At 43.2% G+C, this 23439-nt stretch overlaps 1 long non-coding RNA gene and 1 pseudogene across 1 annotated transcript in view; both read right to left on the bottom strand.

Annotated features, from left to right (window-relative positions):
• Positions 1 to 23439, bottom strand: part of LOC141998359 (uncharacterized) — a 56834-nt gene that overhangs the window by 22186 nt on the left and 11209 nt on the right. Inside the window, exon 2 of the long non-coding RNA XR_012641825.1 lies at positions 2782 to 2891. This is a non-coding gene — a long non-coding RNA (uncharacterized LOC141998359). The remainder of the gene's footprint in view (positions 1 to 2781; positions 2892 to 23439) is intronic.
• LOC141990021 (zinc finger and SCAN domain-containing protein 29-like) lies at positions 15875 to 23227 on the bottom strand (annotated as a pseudogene).

The raw sequence follows: 23439 nt of genomic DNA, 5'->3' as shown, positions 1-23439 counted from the left end.
GAGGACAGGTTACAAACCATAGTTAATAGTTCCACAATTTCACATTTGAGTTTTTTCAGAACTCTTGGGTGAATGACATCTGGTCCCGGTGACTTGTTACTGGTAAGTTTCTCAATTAATTCCAAAACCTCCTCTAGTGACACTTCAATCTGTGACAATTCCTCAGATTTGTCACCTACAAAAGACAGCTCAGGTTTGGGAATCTCCCTAACATCCTCAGCCGTGAAGACTGAAGAAAAGCATTCATTTAGTTTCTCTCCAATGACTTTATCGTTTTTAAGTGCTCCTTTTGTATCTCGACCGTCCAGGGGCCCCACTGGTTGTTTAGCAGGCTTCCTGCTTCTGATGTATTTAAAAAACATTTTGTTATTACCTTCTGAGTTTTTGGCTAGCTGTTCTTCAAACTCCTTTTTGGCTTTTCTTATTACATTTTTACACTTCATTTGGCAGTGTTTATGCTCCTTTCTATTTACCTCACTAGGATTTGACTTCCACTTTTTAAAAGACGCCTTTTTATCTCTCACTGCTTCTTTTACATGGTTGTTAAGCCATGGTGGGTCTTTTGTAGTTCTTTTACTGTGTTTTTTAATTTGGGGTATACATTTAAGTTGGGCCTCTATTATGGTGTCTTTGAAAAGTGTCCATGCAGCTTGCAGGGCTCTAGTCACTGGTTTCAGAGTAGCAGCCTTGTTAGTCTGTATTCACAAAAAGAAAAGGAGTACTAGTGGCACCTTAGAGACTAACCAATTTAGTCACTGTACCTTTTAATTTCTGTTTAACTAACCTCCTCATTTTTGCATAGTTCCCCTTTCTGAAATTAAATGCCACAGTGTTGGGCTGTTGAGGTGTTCTTCCCACCACAGGAATGTTAAATGTTGTTATATTATGGTCACTATTTCCAAGTAGTCCTGTTATAGTTACCTCTTGGACCAGATCCTGCGCTCCACTCAGGACTAGATCGAGAATTGCCTCTCCCTTTGTGGGTTCCTGTACCAGCTGCTCCAAGAAGCAGTCATTTAAAGTATCGAGAAATTTTGTCTCTGCATTTCGTCCTGAGGTAACATGTACCCAGTCAGTGTGGGGATAACTGAAATCTCCCACTATTATTGAGTTTTTTATTTTGATAGCCTCTCTAATTTCCCTTAGCATTTCATCGTCACTATCACTGTCCTGGTCAGGTGGTCGATAATAGATCCCTACTGTTATATGCTTATTAGAGCATGGAATTACTATCCATAGAGATTCTATGGAACATGTGGATTCATTTAAGATTTTTATTTAATTTGATTCTACATTTTCTTTCACATATAGTGCCACTCCCCACCCCCACCACGACCTGTTCTGTCCTTCCGATATATTTTATACACTGGAATGATTGTGTCCCATTGATTGTTCTCGCTCCACCAGGTTTCTGTGATGCCTATTACTTCAATATCCTCCTTTAACACAAGGCACTCTAGTTCACCCATCTTTATTATTTAGACTTCTAGCATTTGTGTACAAGCACTTTAAAAACTTGTCAGTGTTTATTTGTCTGCCCTTTTCTGATGTGTCATATTCTTTATGTGAATGTTTCTCGTCCGATCTGGCCCATACTTTATCCTCTTTCATCCCCTCCTCCTGACTAAAACCTAGAGAATCTCTATCAATAGACTCTCCTCTAAGAGAAGTCTCTGTCCGATCCACATGCGCCTCTGCAGCAATCGGGTTTCCCCCATCTCTTAGTTTCATAGATTCATAGATATTCAAGTCCGAAGGGACCATTATGATCGTCTAGTCTGACCTCCTGGAACCTTTTTAATGATAAGTGCCAGCGGTCTGGATCCACTTTGGTTTAGGTGGAGCCCATCCTTCCTGTATAGGCTCCCCCTATCCCAAAAGTTTCCCCAGTTCCTAATAAATCTAAACCCCTCCTCTCTACACCATTGTCTCATCCACGCATTGAGACTCTGAAGCTCTGCCTGCCTACCGCGCCCTGCATGTGGAATTGGTAGCATTTCTGAGAATGCCACCATAGAGGTCCTGGATTTCAGTCTCTTTCCTAGCAGCCTAAATTTGGCCTCCAGGACGTCTCTTCTACCCTTCCCTACGTCATTGGTACCTACATGTACCACAACCACCGGCTCCTCCCCAGCACTACATATAAGTCTATCTAGATGCCTCGAGAAATCCGCAACCTTTGCACCAGGCAGGCAAGTCACCGTATGGTTCTCCCGGTCATCACAAACCAAACTATCTATGTTTTTAATGATCGAATCTCCCACTACTAACACCTACCTTTTCCTCATGACTGGAGTTCCCTCCCCCGGAGAGGTAACCTCAGTGCTAGAGGGTACCCAAACATCATCTGGAAGGAGGGTCCCAACTATGGGAAGGTTTCCCTCTGTTCCCGTTGACTGCTTTCCTTCTCTGGGCCTTTCATTCTCCTTAACAGTGCAGGGGTTGTCTGACCGGAGGTGGGACAAATCTACAGTGTTCCGGAAAGCCTCATCAACATACCTCTCTGCCTCCCTTAGCTCCTCCAGTTCTGCCACCCTGGCCTCCAAAGCCCATACATGGTCTCTGAGGGCCAGGAGCTCCTTGCACTGAATGCACATATACGCCACCTGCCCACAGGGTTTACTGAGTGCAGTAAAAAGGATAGGCCCCACTCTGCTGCTGGTCTTCTACCTGCATTTTCTCCTATAGTTACCTAGGTTAATGATAGGGTTTTTGTTTAAATCAAGAAGTTGTTATTATAGTTTAGTTTAAAGGTTTTAAAGAATGGCAAGTGTACCTCACCTCCTTCCCACTCCCCTTCCAAACTCCCTCTCGAAACTCCGTTGGCGGTCCCCTGGTCAGAAAGCTCCCTGGTCGCTTGCTCACTTGTCATCCATCTTCCAGTACTTTGGCTGAAATGTTTGTTCAAACATTACCAAGATTAGTCTTTGAAGTCAGAAAAGGGCACTCAGAAAATGAAACTGGCTAGCTTACTACTATTATTACAGTAATACCTAAAGGCAAGTCAGAGCAATATCCCATTTCAGAGTTGAATTCTGATTACTTGATCAACAGAAAGCCAAAACAAAGAGGAGACAGAGGCAGTTTACCCCACCCAAAGCAGCTGCATATTTATTGTAAAGGGAGCTGCTGCCTCTATTGTGTATGCCTTCCTCCCATCCCCCAAAAACACACACATAGCCCTCACACTACAGTGAAGAAACTGCTGTCTGCTGGGCCTGTGGCAGACACAAGTCAGAAGGGAGAGAGGAGATTCCTGAGAGTTTATTTAATTGTCACTCATATCCTGTTGCCAAACCCAGATCCTGTCGGCACATTTGATTTGTTCAGAGCATGAGATATTTCCCCAAATATATTTCCTATTGACACTCAAACACAAAATATGGTTTACTGTCTCAAAGAGCTTTTGCCATCCTATCTGCCCCTGTGATAGTTTCTGAAGCTTTTCTCAGCACTGCAGGATTTGATGGCTCCTGCGAGACATCAAGGAAATGTATAATTCAATAATTCCTTCTTCAGTGAGGAATTTCCAGTGCTTATATACAATACTTTTCAGCTGTTCTCACTGTATGACAGTAGACTAACTCTGACTAATTCTTCCTCATAGCTGTTACTGAAAAAAAATCAGTATTAATTTTGTAGTGTGGTGACCAATGTAACATAATACATTCAAAAAGTGATCAGAGAAGCCCCACATATGTCTATTCCTTCTCCGCATATACAGAATAAAAACAAGACTTGTTTGTGCTTTTCACTATCACTGAACACTGGGCAAATGGCTCTATGGATTGTCAACAATGACCCCCAACACTTATTCCCTGTGGATGAAGTCCTGGCCCACTGAAATCAATGGGAGTTTTGCTATTGATTTCAGTGGGGCCAGGATTTCACCCGATATCTTTATCTAATGCTACATTTGCTATAAGGCCAAATATTACATTGTACAAACTGGCTAGATGAATCTTTAATTTTATTATATAAGCACAGTTTGGAATGTGAATGCCAGGATTTGAGCAATGACATGAATACTTGAGTCTTGGCTGAAGAGCTATGCTCCCAAACAGATGTGTTCCCCAAAATTTTCAACCTCTCTAAGTAGTGTTTTAGTAGTGTATTTAACATACTAGATTTATCCAGAGAGATAGTCTTGAGCTCAGTGTGCCTTTCACATTGTAACTTATTTTTTTACTGCAAGGAGTGATGCCTTGAAATCTCTAATGTCCCAATTATGACCAAAAGCCTGAGATTTTTGAATGAGAATTTTAACGGGTGACATGCCAACGTTTTCAGGATTTTCTCCTAAATTGTTCAAAAGTGTCTGACTGGTAAATTTATTAATGAGAAAGAAGTCCCACAGTGTTACTCAAGTTACTCAAGCATAGCATTTTGGTTTCTTGTGCAGGAGCAAGCCTACACAGGGTATGTTTACACTGCAATTAAAAACCCACAGCTGGTCCCTGTTAGCTGACTCGGGCTCACAGGGCTCAGGCTAAGGGACTGTTTAATTGTGGTGTGGACGTTTGGGCTCAGTCTGGAGCCTGCGCTCTGGGACCCCATGGCGGAGAAGGAGTAGAACTGTTGCAACCAAGATATGAGCCACTTTAGAGAGATATATTCCAAGTTGCCAAAATTCAGATGAGATGACAAGACCGTTTTGTAATGAGGCCACACCTCCAGGTGGACACAGAGCAGATGTACTGGTGTAATGCAGATGTGAAGAATAGAATTGAGACATAGAAAGCATATTTAATGACCCGACTACAGCTTCTATGAGGCACAGGTTAGGCAGACCAAAGAATCGAGCCCCACATTTTTAATATATTCAATAAAGCTAAAATTCTTTTGTTTGTAGCTAATGTTCATAGTGCAGCTTAGTAAAGCTTCTTAAACATTTGATAAAGATGGCGGAGCCAGTATGCAAGGATTGAAATGTTATGGGATTTTAATTACTGCTTATTATGAGTTACTTGTATGATAGTAGTGCCTAAAAATCCCAAGCAAGATTGTGGCCCCATTGTTTAAGCACCACACTCACAAGAGACCATGCCTGCCTGCAATAGCTTACAATCTCAACGGAGAAGACAGATAAAGGGGGGAACAGAAAGAGGCACAAACATAATGTGATATTTCTTTATTCCTAAAAGTAACTTTTTCAATTTGTATTTCTCAGTACATCATTAATAAAAGAACAAAACTTACTAATTAAGAGCCCCCATCCAATTCCTATTAAAGTCAGTGGGAGTTTGTCATTTATTTCAATGGGAGCACGACCAGACCCTAAATGATGGACCTTGTGAATACCAAGATTTAAAAAAAAAAAAGACTTTTGGGGTTAAATTCTCGACAAACAAACAAAACCATCATGGATTATTTAAAGGAACATCTACTAAAGAGCTAAGCAGTTCTATAAGCAGATAAAACTGTGTTATGCTGGTATACAATGACTAACACTAAGAGATATCAAGAGAAGTCAAAATAAAAATATTCAAATTCTGGAAGTAAAGATTCATTCAATAATTAATTCATTTCTTTAAGTGGCAATTGCAATGTTAAAGATATTAAGTTCTGCCTTCATTCCTTCAGCACCCCACACTGAAAAAACACCCTGCAACTATTTGTCAATTCTCTCAACATTAGGAAACAACATCTAACTAACTTAGAAATGTTTGAATTGCAGCTGCTCCAGGAAATAGCTGAGCAAGTTTGAAAATTGGATGGCTATACTTCTTGCATTGAATTAAAGCTGGTGTTGCTGATAAAAACAATTAGATTGTGCAATTTTTTTTATTTGTTATTTTTGAAATACAAGACATTGGGCTATATGAGTGGCAGAATAGTTTTCTCTGTTCCAGCTGGCAAGTTGGACAATGCCTATAGCTTTTTTGCTGTTACAAGAACACCTCCTACTGGCTGGATAATGAAATTGTGTTGCTAGTGGTAATTAACAGGAAGGTGCGTCTTGCAATATCAGGTTATGTCTACATTGCAATTAAACACCCTTGGCTGACCCGTGTCAACTGACTCTCAGGCTCGCAGGGCTTCGGCGGTGGGGCTGTAAAATTGCAGTGTAGATGTTCAGGGCTCGGGCTGGAGCCTGAGCTCTGGGACCCTCAATGGGGAGGGTCCCAGAGCCTGAGCTCCAGCCCAAGCCCAGTGTCTACACCTCAGTTTTACAGCCTCACAGTCTGAGCCCTGCAAGCCCGGGTCAGCTAACACAGGCCAGACACAGGAGTTTAATTGCAGTGTAGACATAACCCCAGAGACCTCTTCAGGTAAGCCCTCTCTAGAAGTCTTCTAGGGGGATCCTTGGCCTAAATAGCATGAGACGGGAAGTGCAGCTAGAAATCTATTCTGAGATTTAGATCTTCAGAAATATTGTAAAGTTTGAACCTAAACATCAACATTCAATGAGAATAGGCACTTTTAGATGCTTTAGTCTGCCCTACATTTACTTTCATGCCTGTGTTATCTAATCCACCTCTCCACTTCAACTCTGTAATTAGACTCTCTTACTTATGTCGAATGTTTGTAAACAATTTCACTTCACGAAATGTGTTCTACTTTCCTGTTCTATTTCCAATTTCTCCAAGGAGGAAAAAAATCACATTGCTCACAAATCACCTTTTAATATAGTAGTAATTCTAAATGGCCATGTTTTTCCAAGCTTGCAAACATTAATGTGTATCCTCAAGGGTGAGTTGTGCTCTCTAAGACTGTGCGCTGAAGGGACTCTAAATTGCTTGTAATGGAGTAAGGCTATAACTAACTCTATAATATGTTTAGTCATTACATTTTTTCTGCTAGGCAAACAGAAGCTCAGTTCTGTTTCTCTGGTACAGTTACCACCTTTACCATCATACTTTTCCAGTTGCAACAGTAACACGTAAAAGGAGGCTGAAGCCCTACCCGGTTGCTAAATGTGCCCAGATATGTATTTGGAATTCTGTATTAAATGTCTTTTTGGAAAAAGGATCCATTCATGAACTGTCCATTTACTTTTTAAATGGGAATAGAGAATAGCTGGAGACAGATGCAATTCAGTACTAGAAAGGAAGTTTGACCTTAACAAACCTCACCAGTACTTAAATGGATGACTCAGGGTAGAATGTAAAACAGACTAGACTAGAGCAATCATCCATTAATTTATTATAATCCTGCCAAATCTCATGTCTTACAAAAGATTCATGCAAGAGAGTATCATGCCATCTACAGCCATCTCACATGAACTAGCAGTTTTTCCTTTAAAACAGGAGCCACTCTCCCTAATAGCTGCTGCATCCACTGGTGCCAGTTAACTCACTCTTACCCCTTCCACGTCCAACACAGAAATTCCATTGGTTGAAAGGAAGGCTGAACAACCACCTTGCCCCATGCTCCACATAACCTGCTCAGGTTCCTGTCTGAATCCCCTATTTTCCTTTAACCTCCCTCCCTACAGTTTCCCTCCTTGTTCTCCACATTCCCTTTCAAATGTGCAGGTGGGTCCACATGTGCACACGCGCACACACACACAAGCACCAGTTTTCCTCAATTCCATTGAGATTCTCCTGCCCTCCTTGTCTCATCATGTTCACCTAGTCCCCACAGTATGTCTGTTGGTCTCCTGACCGCTAACATCCTCTGAGAGGGCAAGCTAGGTTCAATCCTTTGGGGACAATGTGAGATGGTGATCCTCTTTACCTAAACTTCTGCCTGACCAGGCTGCAGGGAAGTAGCAGCCATCTTAACTGAGGATAATCTGTGGCTTCAGTTCCACTGAAACAATCATACATAGTGGATACGTTGAAAAAGAGCAAATTTTTGTATTTACAGGAGATTTTATGACACTTAATCCTAAATATTTCTGTTCAGAAACTACCCATGGTTGCAGATCACCTTAAGAGTCACCTCTCAGCCAATTTTTTTTGTAAATTTAAACATAAAATCTGAGGAACCCTAACAAATTTCAGCTAGAACCAATTTCAAACACTCCCTATTCCAAATTACACTAAAACAAACAAACAAAAACCTACACAGAAAATTCAAAGGACATAAAAACTAACACTGAAATTTCACACTGAAACCACCTACAGACAAGTAGAGGGGAAAAAAATGTATGTCCTATTAGAACACAATCTTATGTCTGGACTAGCACCTCCATAGTATGGTCTCATTATGATCTCTGATGGATTTTATACTGGAATAAGTCCACTGATTTCAGAGAAGTTAATCCTGATTTACATGGATGTAAATAAGAGAATCACTATTATGGGGAAGATTCTCCAGTCTTTAGATTTAGAGTATCCTTATTCCACAAGTAGTCCCCGCTTAACTTTATTCACGAGTAGACTCATTAAATCTATGTGACTACCTGCATGCATGAAGTTACTCGTAAGCATAAACATTTGCAAGGTTGGGAGCTAAGGTATTTCTTGATATGGGTGTAAGAATCTGGCTCTGTGTACGTATTTCTAATCCATCCACTGTGCAATGGGGTTTCTGGGCACCAAAAGGGAAAGATAATGAAACAATTTTCCATAAAAGAAAATTCTGTAGGATTCTTGGCTCCTCATTTTTGAGGAATATTTTTCCCCTAATCAAAATTCAAACCACAGTTTAGCTTTTCTCTTTCCTGAGAGTGCCTGGATTATACCAAATCTCTGCAACTGAGCTAATTCTGCTTTTGTGTGATTAAATTAGTTTTGACATTAGGCTAGACTTGGAAACATTTTAAGGTACATATCACTGGGGAAAGGTGAAATTGTAATAACTTTTGTTTCCTTGATTATATTATAAATCTATCCAATGGAATCTAAGTAATTTAGACAAAAATGTACTGAAGCAAATTGACTTTTATATAGATTTAACTTTTTTATAGAGTATATATTTTAAATCCTCTAGACAATATTAGTATAACCGCATTTTATATCATGAATCATATGGAATAGTAATTTGTTTTGATAACAGATTTGCTTTGCCAACATTTTAAATTATTTTATAAAGGAGCCTGGATATATCCAGAATTTTATAGAATTTTTGTGGAATAAAAAATTTGAAGAATTACTGTAGTTTATTTATTTCCTTAAATGAACCACACGATAAAACTAGCCAGAACTTTAAAAAAACCCATTTCCATAGATGCTCTTAATTGTTGGCCTGCTGCACTACACCGCTATGAAATGGCTGATGGTCACCATCTGGAGTTCTTTATTACACAAAGGGAAATCATTGAATTAATATATTTAATTATATAACATGATGACTGTAATTAGCCAAGATAAAACATAATTACTCCAAATATAGACTTAGAATCCTACCATGGCTTGGCTGGATGTTTTTAAAAATAGCTTTTCTCCTGCAAGCGGCTTAGCAACATGGGTTAATGTGCATTCAATTCCACCTATTTCTTACCCCAGAGTGTTTCTGTAGTGTATGTTGACAACTGTAGCCTGTTTATAGTACAAACTGTACTGTGAACTAGGCATTTAAATTTGTTCAAGCTTTTCTAATGTAAGAAGAATGTGGGCAAAGCTAGGGAAACAAAAAAACAGGTTTTCAACATTTCCCTTCATAAAAAAAGAAACTTTTTATCTACAGTAAATGTGATGTGAATGGGACAGCAGAAGAACATTGTTTTTGTTTAATGAGCACTGTGCATTTTGCTAGTGGTTATGTTGTCAATAGTGTGTGACCATATTAAACTATGACATCTACTCAGATTTATAATAAGCACTAAATAATGTTATTTTGGGTGGAAATTACTGTGTATCAGTTTATTTTAGAACTGGTTATTATGTTAGCTCAGAGGTGGGCAAACTTTTTGGCCCAAGAGTCACATCTGGGAATAGAAATTGTATGGCGGACCATGAATGCTCATAAAATTTGGGGTTGGGGTGCGGGAGGGGATGAAGGCTCTGGTTGTGGGTGCGGTCTCTGGGTTGGGGCCAGAAATGAAGAGTTCAGGTTGCAGGATGGGGCTCCAGGCTGGGGTGGGGGAGTGGGGTCTGGGAGGGTGAGGGCTCCTGCTGTGGGGTGCGGGCTCTGGCGATGAGGAGTTTGAGGTGTAGGAGGGTGCTCTGGGCTGGGACCAAGGGGTTCGGAGGGCGGGAGGGGGATCAGGGCTGGGGCAAGGGGCTGAGGTGCGGGAAGGGGTGCAGGCTCCGGCTGGGGGTGTAGGCTCTGGGGTGGGGCTGGGGATGAGGGGTTTGGGGTACAGGAGGGTGCTCCAGGCTGGGATCGAGGGGGTTCATAGAATAGAATCATAGAATACCAGGGTCAGAAGGGACCTCAGGATGTCATCTAGTCCAACCCCCTGCTCAAAGCAGGACCAATCCCCTGGATAGTGGGAGAGGGATCAGGGCTGGAGCAGGGGTTGGGACATGGGGAGAGGCTCGGGGTGCAGGCTCTGAGGGGTGCTTACCTCAAGCGGCTCCCGGAAGCAGCAGCATGTCCCTTCTCCGGCTCCTACGTGGAGGTGTGGCCAGCCGGCTCTGCATGCTGCCCTATCTGCAGGCACCGCCCCTGCAGCTTCCATTATTGCACCGGAGGTGGCCATTGGAGTAGAGCCATTGGACTGCGTAGGAGCTGGACGGGTCCATGCTGCTGCTTCCGGCTCCCCAGCTGGAGCGCCAGAGCGGGGCAAGCCCCAGACCCTGCTCCCCAGCAGGAGCTTGAGGGTCGGCTTAAAACATCTCGTGGGCCACACCGGTTTGGACACCCCTGTGTTAGCTGTACGAGTTAAAAATTTACTTCTCGACACAGAATTTTGTTCAATATGCCATTTATATTTTAAAATGCATTCGTTTAGTCCTGGATATGTTCAGACAAGAAACTTGACTGCACATCAAATTTTCAAAAGTGCCTAAAAGCCTTTCAATGGAATTATGATCTTTTGGGCTTCTGCACTGCTCTGAATCTCCTGTGCTGTGGTCCCATCCTTAACATGCCCTTCCTGGCCCCAGCCTTGCTTCCAGCATGCCCCTATATGAGGGGATGCTCGGAAGGCAGACCTATAGCTGCCTGTCAGAATGCATGTGATAGGGGAGTCCTTCCCCACCAACTTGATCAGTTGGCAACAGCAAATGGGACAAATGCCAACTTTTGTCAAAAAAGCGGCATGCGGTACAGAGGAACGTGCAGGGGGATGAGTGGAGATACCAGCCCCTTGCAGTGGAGAAGGGCTTGTGCGGGGGCAGGCAGGGTTCCAGCGACCCTAGCCTCACGTGTGTGGAGAGGGCAGGCAGGGTTCCAGTGACCCCAGCCTCGTGGGGGGTGGGGAGCCCCAGGCAGTGTCCCGTTTTCCCTTTGGGAAATATGGTCACCCTGATCACACACTATTTTTCCACAGAATTTGTCTCATTCAGTGAACAGTCAATGTACTGTTTCTTCTTATATTAGGCGCTGGAACTAGCGGTGCTGGGGTGCTGCCCCACCCCACTGGCTTGAAGTGGTTTCCACCATATACAAGGTTTACAGTTTGGTTTAATGGCTCTCAGCACCCCCACTATACAAATTGTTCCAGTATCCCGTCATCTTATCTTCCTCATTCAGTGTGTTATTTAATGCACACCATTCAAACTCTGCGCACCTAACTCTGCGCTGAATATAAAATTATATATAAAATAATGAATAATTAATAAAGGAATAATTTTTCAGGTGTGTAACTCCTACTGATTTCAGTTGATTGCCATTGATTTAAAGGGGATTTTAGGCACTTCTGAAAATCTCACTAGCCACCTATCTGCATCTTTAGGCACCTAAATACCTTTAAAAATCTGGTCCTTAGTTAATATACCATATATCTTTTCTGGCCACATAAAAATGGAAATAAATCTGAAGTAAGGTCAACTTGCTGTACATACCGGTATCTATTTAGTTAACCAATTCTCCATTTCTACACGTCTTTTCAAGACAACAGGCATTAACCAAGGACTGACTAGTAGCAGATGTTCAGCTGAAGAATTGGGTTTTGTAACAGAACTGAAAAGAGAACAGATCCCAAGCCACACACAGCTTGAGTTTAGCTTGATTCAGTTATTAGTATTTATTATTTGTATAAAGGTAGTCCCTAGAAGTTGCAGCCGCAGACCAGGGTCTTGTGATGTTTTGGGGATCTCCCAGATCAGTCAGGGTTCTGTCACCCTTGTAACTTTGCTGTAATGCTATGCTGCTATGGCTCATAGCCCTAACCAGTAGCCACCCCACAAGCATTAAGGTCTCACCCTGACTACCAGCAGCCTAGTTACTCTGAAAGCATGAAACAAGCCCCCCAGTTATCAGTTCAGTTTGGCACACACTCCACACAATTTACACAACAGAGACCCGCTTGGGGTAAAAACAAACAAAAAGATTTGATAGAAAAATCACAGATTCAAAGATGAAATAGTAAGAAAAAGCAAACACATACAAGTTACACAGAAAACAAATACAGAGATGCAACTTCAGGCTTTGCACTTCTATGTTAGATAAATTCCCTTTTCTCATACAAGTTACCTATTGCCTTTGAACAGTTTCCCAACATGCCCCCTAGCCCTCCAGGTGGATCCAGCATTCACAGAAAGCCCCCTGCCTTTGAAAGAGTCCCTCCGTTTGGATAACTTTCATTTAATCTCTGCCCTTCTAACAGGGTTTGCAGGATTTTTTACCCCCTTTCTCTCAGACAGCGGTGATTCATGGTGGGAGAAATTCCCTCTCAACGTGGTAGTCAGGACATCTCAGTGTTTTCCCCTTAACCGTAATGGTCCATTGTTTGTCTTTTCCTGAGTTGTACCAGGGATCGTTTCTTTCATCTGATTTTGTGCAAACACCTGATTTGGGAGGAGGCCCTCCCTGCTGTGAGGTTTATTTAAAATTGTAGTACAGGCCATGAGCATAGTATTCTATATACATAAATACATAGATTCATAGCCACAATCTGTACACATCTCATAATGATCAACAAGTTCAGAACATTATAAGCTTTCATTAAAGATCTTACTCGACATATTTTTAAACACAACAGCATTGTATATAACTAGTTGATTCAATTGCTTATTTTGGGGGGTTCAGACCCACTGTTCTCCCCTTGAGATGCCTGGACCCTGATTGTCACAGAGGAATACTAAAGATAGGTCTGTCAGAGTTCAGGGCAACTACACCTGTATACCCTCTCTGTGGTCCAGCAAGCATACCCACTCTAGGCTCCCAACTCCTCAGCCATTGCCTCTCTTGGACAGAGACCCATGTCTCTGTCCCTTCTGACTGGTATGGTTGCCAACTTTCTAATAGCAGAAAACTGAACACCCTTGCCTCACCTGCTGCCCCACCCCTTCCCCAAGGCCCTGTGCCTGCCCTGCCCCTTCTTTGAGGCCCTGCCCCCTGCTCACTCCATCCCCTCTCCCTCCCTCGCTCACTAGCTCATTTTCACCAGGCTGGAGCAGGGAATTGAGGTGCAGGAGGGGGTGAGGGCTCTAGTTGGGGGTGCAGGCTCTGGGGTGGGGCCGGGGATGAGTGATTTTGGGTGCAGGAGGGGGCTCCGGGCTGGGGCTGAGGACACTCGAGTGTGGGAGGGGGTTTGGGGCAGAGGGTTGGGGCATGAGAGGGGGTGTGGGCTCCAGGAGGTGCTTACCTCAGGAACCTCCTCGGAAGCTGCCGGCATGTCTGGCTCCTAGGCGGAGGTGTGGCCATGCGGCTCTTTGTGCTGCCCCTGCCAACAGGTGCCGCCTCCACTCTCATTGGCCACAGTTCCCGGCCAATGGGAGCTGCGGAGACCGTGCTCAGGCAGGGACAGCACGTGGAGCCCCCATGGCCACCCCTATGCCTAGGAGCTGGACATGCCGGCAGCTTTCTAGGAGCTGCATGGAGCCAGGTAGGGAGCCTGCCTGCGCCGCCAACCAGACTTTTAATGGCCCGGTCAGCAGTGCTGACCGGAGCTGCTAGGGTCCCTTTTTGACCGGGTGTTCCAGTTGAAAACTGGACACCAGGCAACCCTACGGACTGGGGTTTTTCCAGGATGCATAGTTCCCTGTCTACACTGATATTCCTAGTCAGACTGCCTAAGCAGGCCAGCATCTGAACGGTGTTTATTCTTTGAAGACTATGAACAATGTAATTGCCAGCAGCCAAGATACCACATAACTCTTTATAAGCAAGCACATTTATTCTTAAGGTGAAAACATTACAGAGAAAACATATTAAAAAGAATAAAAGAACTTACACGCATGCTAAAAATCTTATTTGGAGCTGGCAAATGCCAGTCCTTCCAGCCCTTCCCAGGAAGGACTGGGGCCACTTTGGACATATCAAGTATTATCTTTGGCATTTAATACAGTAATACCTCCCAAAAATATTGCAGAAAACTGCCATATCTGTCACAAGGTCGTGTGGCCGTTAAACTCTTCATTTATTGAAATGACATGAGATCAGGAGTATAAATGGGCCCTCAGATTATGTTATGGAATGACAGAAACAATAACCTACTCTTACCTTTGTGTTTTCTGGTTATGACCCTGTGGTTTGCCTTAAAAACACCATGGTATGTTAAAATATACTGAAAAGCTAAAATATTTCAATAAAATATTGAAATTTTGCCTTGCAAAAATCCCTGCAACTGGGATAATTTGCAAAGCATTCATCCAATTTATGTTACAAATGAATAATTCAAAGGAAAAGTATTTAACCAGAAAACTATATGTAAAATGATACGTAGCATATGAAGACAGATGACTCCCCTCCCGCTTCCCAGTAATAATCAGTGTTTCCACCATAATAACAGTCCTTACAAAGTAGCTGCATTTCTGCTGCTTTTGATTCTCCTGGGGCAACTACCCCTTCACTTGCCCAGACTGAAGCTGTAGTGAGCCAGAAATTACACCAAAAAATGTTGGGTCAAGTCCAGGAAAAAAGAAAAACAAGACATTTAGTGGCTGTTTTATTTTTAACCCTGGGTTTTTGCTCCCCAAGACAGCTGACCCTGAGAATGCTGTGGAGACACTGAACTCAACCACTTGTGGGAAGAGGTGCCTCACATCCTACATCAGTAAGCTTTCTGGTTGATTCAGAAACAGCACTCACCACTTCCAAGCCCCCTCATCCAGCCTTCCTTGGCCAGAAAGCTGGTATCCACAAAGCAAGGACTAATCAGCAAAGGATGGAACCCTGAAGGATATAGGAAGTTCATCAAAAATGGAAGAGGCTTCCCCTGAAAATGTGCAATTCCAGATGAAATGAGCCCTCGGTCTCCTTAATGAACTTCTTTATGAAGATATCAGTAGGGACTAAGTGTTAAGTGTACAAGTATTCACATTCACATTGTGGTTCCTTCTCATTGAGGAAGTTTGTTCATGATGCTTTTGACAAATTATAAAATCTGCTTGGGCAGGTTTCATATCTCTAATTTCCATGGTGTCAGTTCTGCTTTCACAGATTACTCTGGTTTTCAGTGGAATAGCTGAGAGCAGAATTGGGATCAACATTTCTATTGTTCAGATACATACGTGAGGCTCTCATTGACTTCAGTCAAGTTGTCTTACCAAGGTACGATGTAGTGTATTTGTTAGCCTGTTCAAATGCAGGGTTACAGCTTCACAACTACATGGCAGAGGTTTATATTACTAATGCTTTGCATAGTTGCCCGTTATTCTGGTAACCATTGCTCCAGCAAACTGAGCACAGGTATCTGCCTAAACTGCTTATGAAACTGTGTTTTGAGTTGTGTCCCGTGTTGAGTAGAATGACAAACCCATACAGTGAAAAACACAACAGCATGCAGCCAGGGGAAGAAGCTGGCCTTCAAGGAAATCTAAAACTAGATTAAGAACAGTTTTGGATCGGACACATTTTTTCATTATAAAGTGTATACCATTCTATATGCATTTGAGTCCTAGTCGCTACAAAGTTTCACTTAACAGGAGACAGTTTACCTGGCAAAAATCCCCTCCTCCTCTTCATCGTAGGAATGGTAGTAGGGCTGTCTTTCAGCCCTACCAAATATCTCCCCTGCAGTTGCAAAAGATACTGGAAGCCAAGAAGAAAAATGGTGTGATGAGGGAGGAATCATGGTGCCATCATCATTCCAAGCAGGATACAGCTGTACAAGACTTGCCCTGTTCCTATTCATTCTGTGCTGTGTGTGAGCATATGTGTCCTGTTTGTTTAAAACTATAAACAGATGCTAGCCAGGAGGGGGCCTTGAGACGGTTCAAGGCAGAAGCTCTACAGCAAAGCAGTGAGGAAAAAAAAAAGGAATAATGCCATTTTCCTCCTTCTAATGAAGTTACTTGTTCAGTGTTAGAGGAAGGAGACTCTTTCTATGACTTCTTACCAGTCATAGGACATGGTCCTAAATTGATTTATTTTGAACCTCCATAAGTCAGAGAAAAACAAAAATGTCAAAATTTAGTCCTGCCCAAGACATTCAGTGAGAAAAATCCACAGAATGGTTTGACAAGATGGAGTGAAGCATTAAACTCAGAATCTGTTAGAGAGTTCTCATCCCTCCTCTGCCTCTGACTAGTTAGGAGACCATGGGCAAATCAGATCCCTTCTCTGCCTGAATTTCCCCATCTGTAAAATGGAGGTTGTAATTTTAGCTTCCTAATTCACAGGCAAATTGGGCAGATTAATTATTGGGCACAAATCTGAATTCATTTACTCTACGTTTAAACCAATATAATTCCATTGTTCTGATTTACACTAGTACAAGTGAGAGGAAAATCCAGCCCAACAGCTTTACAATACTTTGAAGAACATATCAAGTATTATCTTTGGCATTTAAATACAAAGGTAATAAGTGCTTTAGAAATAACCAAACTAGACAGCGAGAGCCAGAGTCAATTTTATGTACTATGAAGCTCTTCAGCAAGTGCACTGATAGTCTCAGATGGAAAGCGACACAATATATGAATGAAAATATTACGGTATTACTATTGCTACAAAAAGTATGTTTACTGTGATTTGTGTTTCTAATTTCTTGAACTTTGCAGACTCTGCCTTTAATAGACAGTAACTTTGTGAACTACTACTTTTACACACTTTGCAATTCCTGAGGGGTTTTTTAATGAATTATATAAACAATAACAATCAAGGTGTAGGAAATTTCCTGGGGATTAATGACTGGCTGGGAGGAACTAAAGGCCCAAGGCACAGCCAAGGATCGTTAACCCTACTTCATCATTAATCCAAACAAACTGTCTTGTGCCAAGGTTGTTATTGTTATTATAAACTGCAGATGGAAAAACACTGTCATATGGATTTTTATTGGAGATGCAGTTATCATTGTTATATTAAGCACATTTCAGAATTAATTATATTCAGGAAAATTACATTAGCCAGTCTGAATGCCAGAATCATCTTCAACATTTCATTCATCTTATTATCTTTAGTATATCTACTGGAACTCTCACAAGCAAAAAGGATTTATTGAATTATTTTCCATGTGCTATTGTTGTGGACTTACTAAGTAATGGTGTTGTTTGTGCACAAAGCTTTTATACATTTTGATTCTCCTCCTAAATGTTATATTTCTAAAGTTTGTTTCTCACTCACACAAAACACCTTTTTTGATGGGAATACTGCTTTAAATTTATTACATTTTTAAAACTGATGTTTCAAAATATTAGCAAGACAAAGTGGGTGAGGAAATGTCTTTTATTAGATCAACTTCTGTTGATGAAAGAGACGAGCTTTTGAACTTACACTGAGCTCTTCTTCAGGTGAAAATATGGCTGTTCACAAAGGCTCGCCATTTGGAAGAGGTTATATTTAATGAGAGAGCTCTTACAATAGTGAACCCCATAAGAGTCATAGGAATTCTTTTAGGGGAAAGGTATACTGGTGACTTAGCTTAGATCTTCAAAGATATTCAAGCAGTTAACTCCTACTGAAGTCAATGGGAGCTAAGCACCTAAATACCTTTAAGGATCTAGGCCTTAGTGCTGTAGGCTAACACTCACATTTAAATCCATCACCTAGTATTCTAGTGGCTTTTAAATTAATAAAAAGCACTAATTGTTTTGAATTGGAGTTTACTATATTTAAATACATAGTTTACTTACATTTTTTCTCAGTCAGGGCCTCACCCAAAGCCCAATTAAATCTATGAAGGGACCACAATGACTTCACAGGACTTTCAGTCAAGACCTTGATCATGATCTATCCCAGTTCTTTTCACTTGTTAAGGAGAAGGAAGAGAAAACAAAACCTAACTTTGACACTGTCTCAAAAGTAATGGTTCTCAAATGAGTCTGTTACTACAGGGCAAAGATTTAGTCCATGAGGATCTGTATGTGGAACTCTAAACAAAATATTTGCATTGTTGGTAAGTCCCCTGTGCTTTAACCTCAGCTGAATTTTCTGATTTATGGCACTAAGAGCTAAGTGCTGAGCTGGATTGGGGTCACAATATATGAATGCAAAGTCTTAAGGTATTATTATAAAAAGCATTGTTCACTCTGATTTGCGTTTCTAATTTTTATTTGTGTTCCAATTATTATCCTTAGGGTATGTCTACACTAAGAAATTAGGTTGATTTTATAGAAGTCGATCTTTAGAAAGCGATTTTATACAGTTGATCGTGTATGTCCCTACTAAGCGCAGTAGGTTGGCGGAGTGCGTCCTCAATACCACTGCTTGTATCGACTCACGGAATGGTGCACTGTGGGTAGCTAGCCCACAGTCCCCGCTGCCCATTGGAATTCTGGGTTAAGCTCCCAGTGCCTGATGGGGCAAAAACATTGTTGCCGGTGATTTTGGGTACATGTTGTCAGTCTCTCCTCCCTCCCTGAAAGCCTTTTATCCTGGGTTATCTGTGCATACGCCATAGCATGGCAAGCATCAGCTGTGCACTGTTGTTGTGAGCACTGCAAAGACCTCGTGCATTATCCTGCAGTATGTACAGAGCCTGGCGAGGAGCCACCAGCACGAGGATGATTGTGAGGAGGACATGGGCACAGACGTTCCTGAAACCACGGGATGTGGCAATTGGGACACCGAGGCGGCGGCAGTGGGGCAGGTTGATACAGTGGAACACCGATTCTGGTCCCAGCAAACAAGCACAGACTGGTGGGACCACACAGTGTTGCAGGTATGGGATGATTCACAGTGGCTGCGAAACTTTCGCATGCGTAAGGCAACTTTCATGGAACTTTGTGAGTTGCTTTCCCCCACCCTGAAGCACAGGAATACCAAGATGAGACCTGCCCTGACTGTTGAGAAGTGAGTGGTGATAGCCCTGTGGAAGCTTGCAACGCCTGACAGCTTCCGGTCAGTCGGGAATCAATTCGGAGTAGGCAAATCTACCGTGGGGGCTGCTGTGATCCAAGTAGCCAAGGCAATCAATAACCTTCTGCTAACCAGGGTAGTGACTCTGGGAAATGTGCAGGTCATAGAGGATGGCTTTGCTGCAATGGGGTTCTTTAACTGTGTTGGGGTGATAGGGATATGCATTCCGTCTATCTTGGCACTGGACCTTTTTAAACAGTAAATAAACCACAAGGGGTACTTCTCAATGGTGCTGCAAGCACTGGTAGATCACAAGGGACGTTTCACTGACATCAAGATGGGATGGTCAGTAAAGGTGCATGACACTCGCATCTTTAGGAACTCCGGGCTGTTCGAAAAGCTGCAAGAAGGGACTTTCTTCCCAGACCAGAAAATTACTGTTGGGGGTGTTGAAATGCCAATAGTTATCCTTGAGGACCCAGCCTACCCCTTGCTCCCAAGGCTCATGAAGCCGTACACAGGCAGCCTGGACAGTAGTAAGGAGCAGTTCAACTATAGCCTGAGTAAGTGCAGAATGGTGGAAGAATGTGCCTTTGGACGTTTAAAAGCTCGCTGGCGCTGTTTGCTGAGTAGGTTAGACCTCAGCGCAGTCAATATTCCCACTGTATTGCTGCTTGCTATGTGCTCCATAATATCTGTGAGAGTAAGGGGGAGACGTTCATGGCAGCATAGGAGGTTGAGGCAAATCGCCTGGTGGCCAATTTTGAACAGCCAGACACCAGGGTGATTAGAAGAGCACAGCTAGGCATGCTGCGCATCAGAAAGGCTTTGAAAAACAGTTTCATGACTGACCATGACAGTCATGGTGACAGCTGTGTGTGTTTGTCCTTGATACAAAACCTCCCCCTTTGTTGAATGTACTTCCCTGTAAGCCAATCTCTCTCCCCCCTTCGACCACAGCTGGCAAAAGAAATAAAGTTCCTATTGTTTTGAATCCATTCATTCTTTATTTATTAAAAAAAAAAAAGAGAGATCACTGACAAGGTAGCCCAGGTGGGGTGCGGGAGGAGGGTAGGACAAGGCCACATTGCTTATTGTAGCCACTCTACAAATCAAAACTGCTTGACTGACAGCCTTCTGTTGCTTGGCCCATCCTCTGGAGTTGAGTGACTGGGTGCCCGGAGCTTCCCCTGACCCGCGTTCTTGGGCATCTGGGAGAGGAGGATATGGAACTTGGTGAGGAGGTCAGGCAGTTATACAATGGATGCAGCGGGGGTCTGTGCTCTAGTTGCCTTTCCTGCAGCTCCACCAGATGCCTCATCATGTCCGTTTGCTCCCCCATTAGCCTCAGCATCTCCTCCTGTGTGTTCTGATCACACTCACTGTTTGCTTTCCTGGCCTCTGCCACCGAATGCTTCCATGCATTCAGCTGTGCCCTATCAGTGCAGGAGGACTGCATGAGCTCTGAAAACATGTCATTGCAAGTGCGTTTTTTTTTTCGCCTTCTAATCTGCGATAACCTCAGGGACGGAGTTGATACGGGGAGCATAGAAACATTTGGGATAAAAAGGGAGAGTACAATTTAAGAAGATACATTTCTGAGAACAAAAGGGAGACTCTTTCACAGTGAATCAAGCAATTCATAGTAGACAGCACATGTGCTTTAGGTACAAGGTCACATTTTGCCTTTTATATTGAGCACCTGCCGGAATGGTGACACATCACACACGGCTGGGCAACAGAATTCAGTTTCCAGGCAGCCATGGTAAACCAAAGGGTACACGGGGTTGGCGTCTTCCGCCTTCATAACATGTGGGAATGGTTTCAAACTGCAGCGCCCTCATTTCCCATAGTAAGCAATGCCAGTTGGGTTTGCCATTTAAAAGGAGGGGCTGCGGTTTTGGAGTAAATGTGCAGAACACACTCCACCCACCGTGTGGCTATTCTCCAGGATGATCCCTGTTAGCCAAGCGCAAACAGCCCAGCATGAATGGGGTCCTTTTACTGTTCCCTTACAAAAATTCCCCTATTCCAACCAGGTGACCATAAATGATATCACTCTCCTGAAGCTGACACAGAAAGATAAAGACCGAATGTTGCATGAATGCGACCAAAACCCAGGACCATTTGCTGCCATGCTTTGTGCTGCAATGATTCCAGACTACTTGTTACTGGCTTGGTGTGGTAAAGTGTGCTACCATGGAGGACGAAATAAGGAAGCCCTCCTCAGAAACCTTCTGCAAAGGCTTTCAGAGTACCTCTAGGAGAGCTTCATGGAGATGTCCCTGGAGGATTCCCACTCCATCCCCAGACACGTTAACAGACTTTTCCTGTAGCTGTACTGGCCGCAAATGCATCCCAATTCTTCAGGGCAAATCAAACATTAAACACAATTGCTTTTAACACCTGTAGTGTAGTTACAAAAGTTCACTCACCAGAGGTGCCTTCTCCACCTTCAGGGTCCGGGAACAATTCGCCCTGAGAGATTATTGGCTCCAGAGTGATGAAAAGGTCCTGGCTGCCGGGGAGAACGGATTCTCCGCTTGCCTGCTGCGCATTCTCCTCCTCCTCTTCCTCATCCACAAAATCCTCCTCCATGTTGCGTAAGACTCCCCCTTGCAGGTGCCCAGCTGATCATAGCCCTAGAATGGCATGCAGCTGATCATAGAAGCGGCATGTATGGGGCTCTGACCAGGAGTGACTCTTTGCCTCCTTTGTCTTGTGGTAGGCTTGCCTGAGCTCCTTAACTTTCACGTGGCACTGCTGTGTGTCCCTGCTGTAGCCTCTCTCCACCATGCCCCATGCAATTTTGGCATATATATCAGCATTTCTTCTGCTGGATTGGAGTTCTGCCTGCACAGATTCTTCTCCCCATACAGCAATCAGATCCAGTGTCTCCCGTTTGCTCCATGTTGGAGCTCATTTGCGATTCTGGGACTTGTTCTGCTGAGCTCGCCATGCTGACCAAACTGGAAATTAAATTCAAAAGTTCCCGGGGCTTTTCCTGTGTGCCTGGCTAGTGCATCGGAGTTGAAAGTGCTGTCCAGAGCAGTCACATTGGAGCACTCTGGGATAGCTCCCGGAGGCCAATACCGTCGAATTGCATAATCCTGCATCTGCACTACCCCAGATTCGACCCAAGAAGGTCGATTTTAGCGCTACTCCCCTCGTTGCGGAGGAGGAGTATAGCAGTCAATTTTAAGAGCCCTTTAGGTCGGCGGAACGGGGTTGGTTGTGTAGCCGCATTGCTTATAAAATCGACCTAACACAGCTAAATTCGACCTAACCTCATAGTGTAGACCAGCCTTAGTCGCAACCATAACATACTTTTACTGTCATGGTAAGCCCCTCTTAAAGTTCTAATTATTATAGCTTTCTTTACAAGTCAAATTCTATTTTTAATCCGTACTGCAGTATTAGAAAAAACACAGCCATTGCAGTATGACCTCTGCTTCAGGTCTTTCAATTAAACCATTAAACTACAGCTGCTCTCAGCGTACTACACGTCATATCCTGAAAGAGTGCTCACAAATTCTTGTGTGTTAGTGAAAGGTTCCCACTGAGTAAGGTGAAATTCAGACCACGAGCTTTTCCTATTTACTCATAATATCTCAATAAACATGACAGAAGCTTGGTACGTGGACAATTTCTGCAAATAAACAGACCTTCTAAATCCTTTTAGGAGCAAGACTGTGATAATTCGATTATTTTAGAGAACAGATTTGTCTCAAACTCCCTGATGGATTAGAAAACATATTGAGGATAAACCCCTAAGTCCTTCCAGAGCGGCGTGGCAGGAAAGTGGAATAATAGCATTAATTTAAAACACACTGCCTCTTCTATTATTAGCTTTTCCATCAGTACTTAATTTTTGGAAACAGTGCTCAGTGCCTTGTGTTTCAGAATGGATAAAACCAGAATGTTTTCAGGAAATATTCCACTGAGATATTTTAATACTGTTAGTAGAGTTGTCAGGCGTTCGGTTTTCGAATGGTATGCTTGGTCGAAAAGGGACCTTGGCGACTCTGGTTGGCACCGTTGACTGGGCCATTAAAAGTCCAGTTGGCAGTGCAACGGGGGCCCGGGACTAAGGGAGGCTCACTGCCTGCCCTAGCTCCACACAGCTCCCGGAAGTGGCCGTGAGGTCCTTGTGGCCTCTAGGTGCATGGGTGGCAATGAAGGCTCCGAGAGCTGGCCTCACCCCAAGTGCCTGCTTCAGCTCCCATTGGCCAGGAACCGCGACAAACGGGAGCTGCGAGGGCG

The sequence above is a fragment of the Natator depressus genome, chromosome 1 (assembly GCF_965152275.1).
Source record: "Natator depressus isolate rNatDep1 chromosome 1, rNatDep2.hap1, whole genome shotgun sequence".
Lineage (NCBI taxonomy): Eukaryota > Metazoa > Chordata > Testudines > Cheloniidae > Natator > Natator depressus.
Note: the sequence above shows the minus strand (reverse complement) of the source record. Positions and strands in the feature narration are given on the sequence as shown.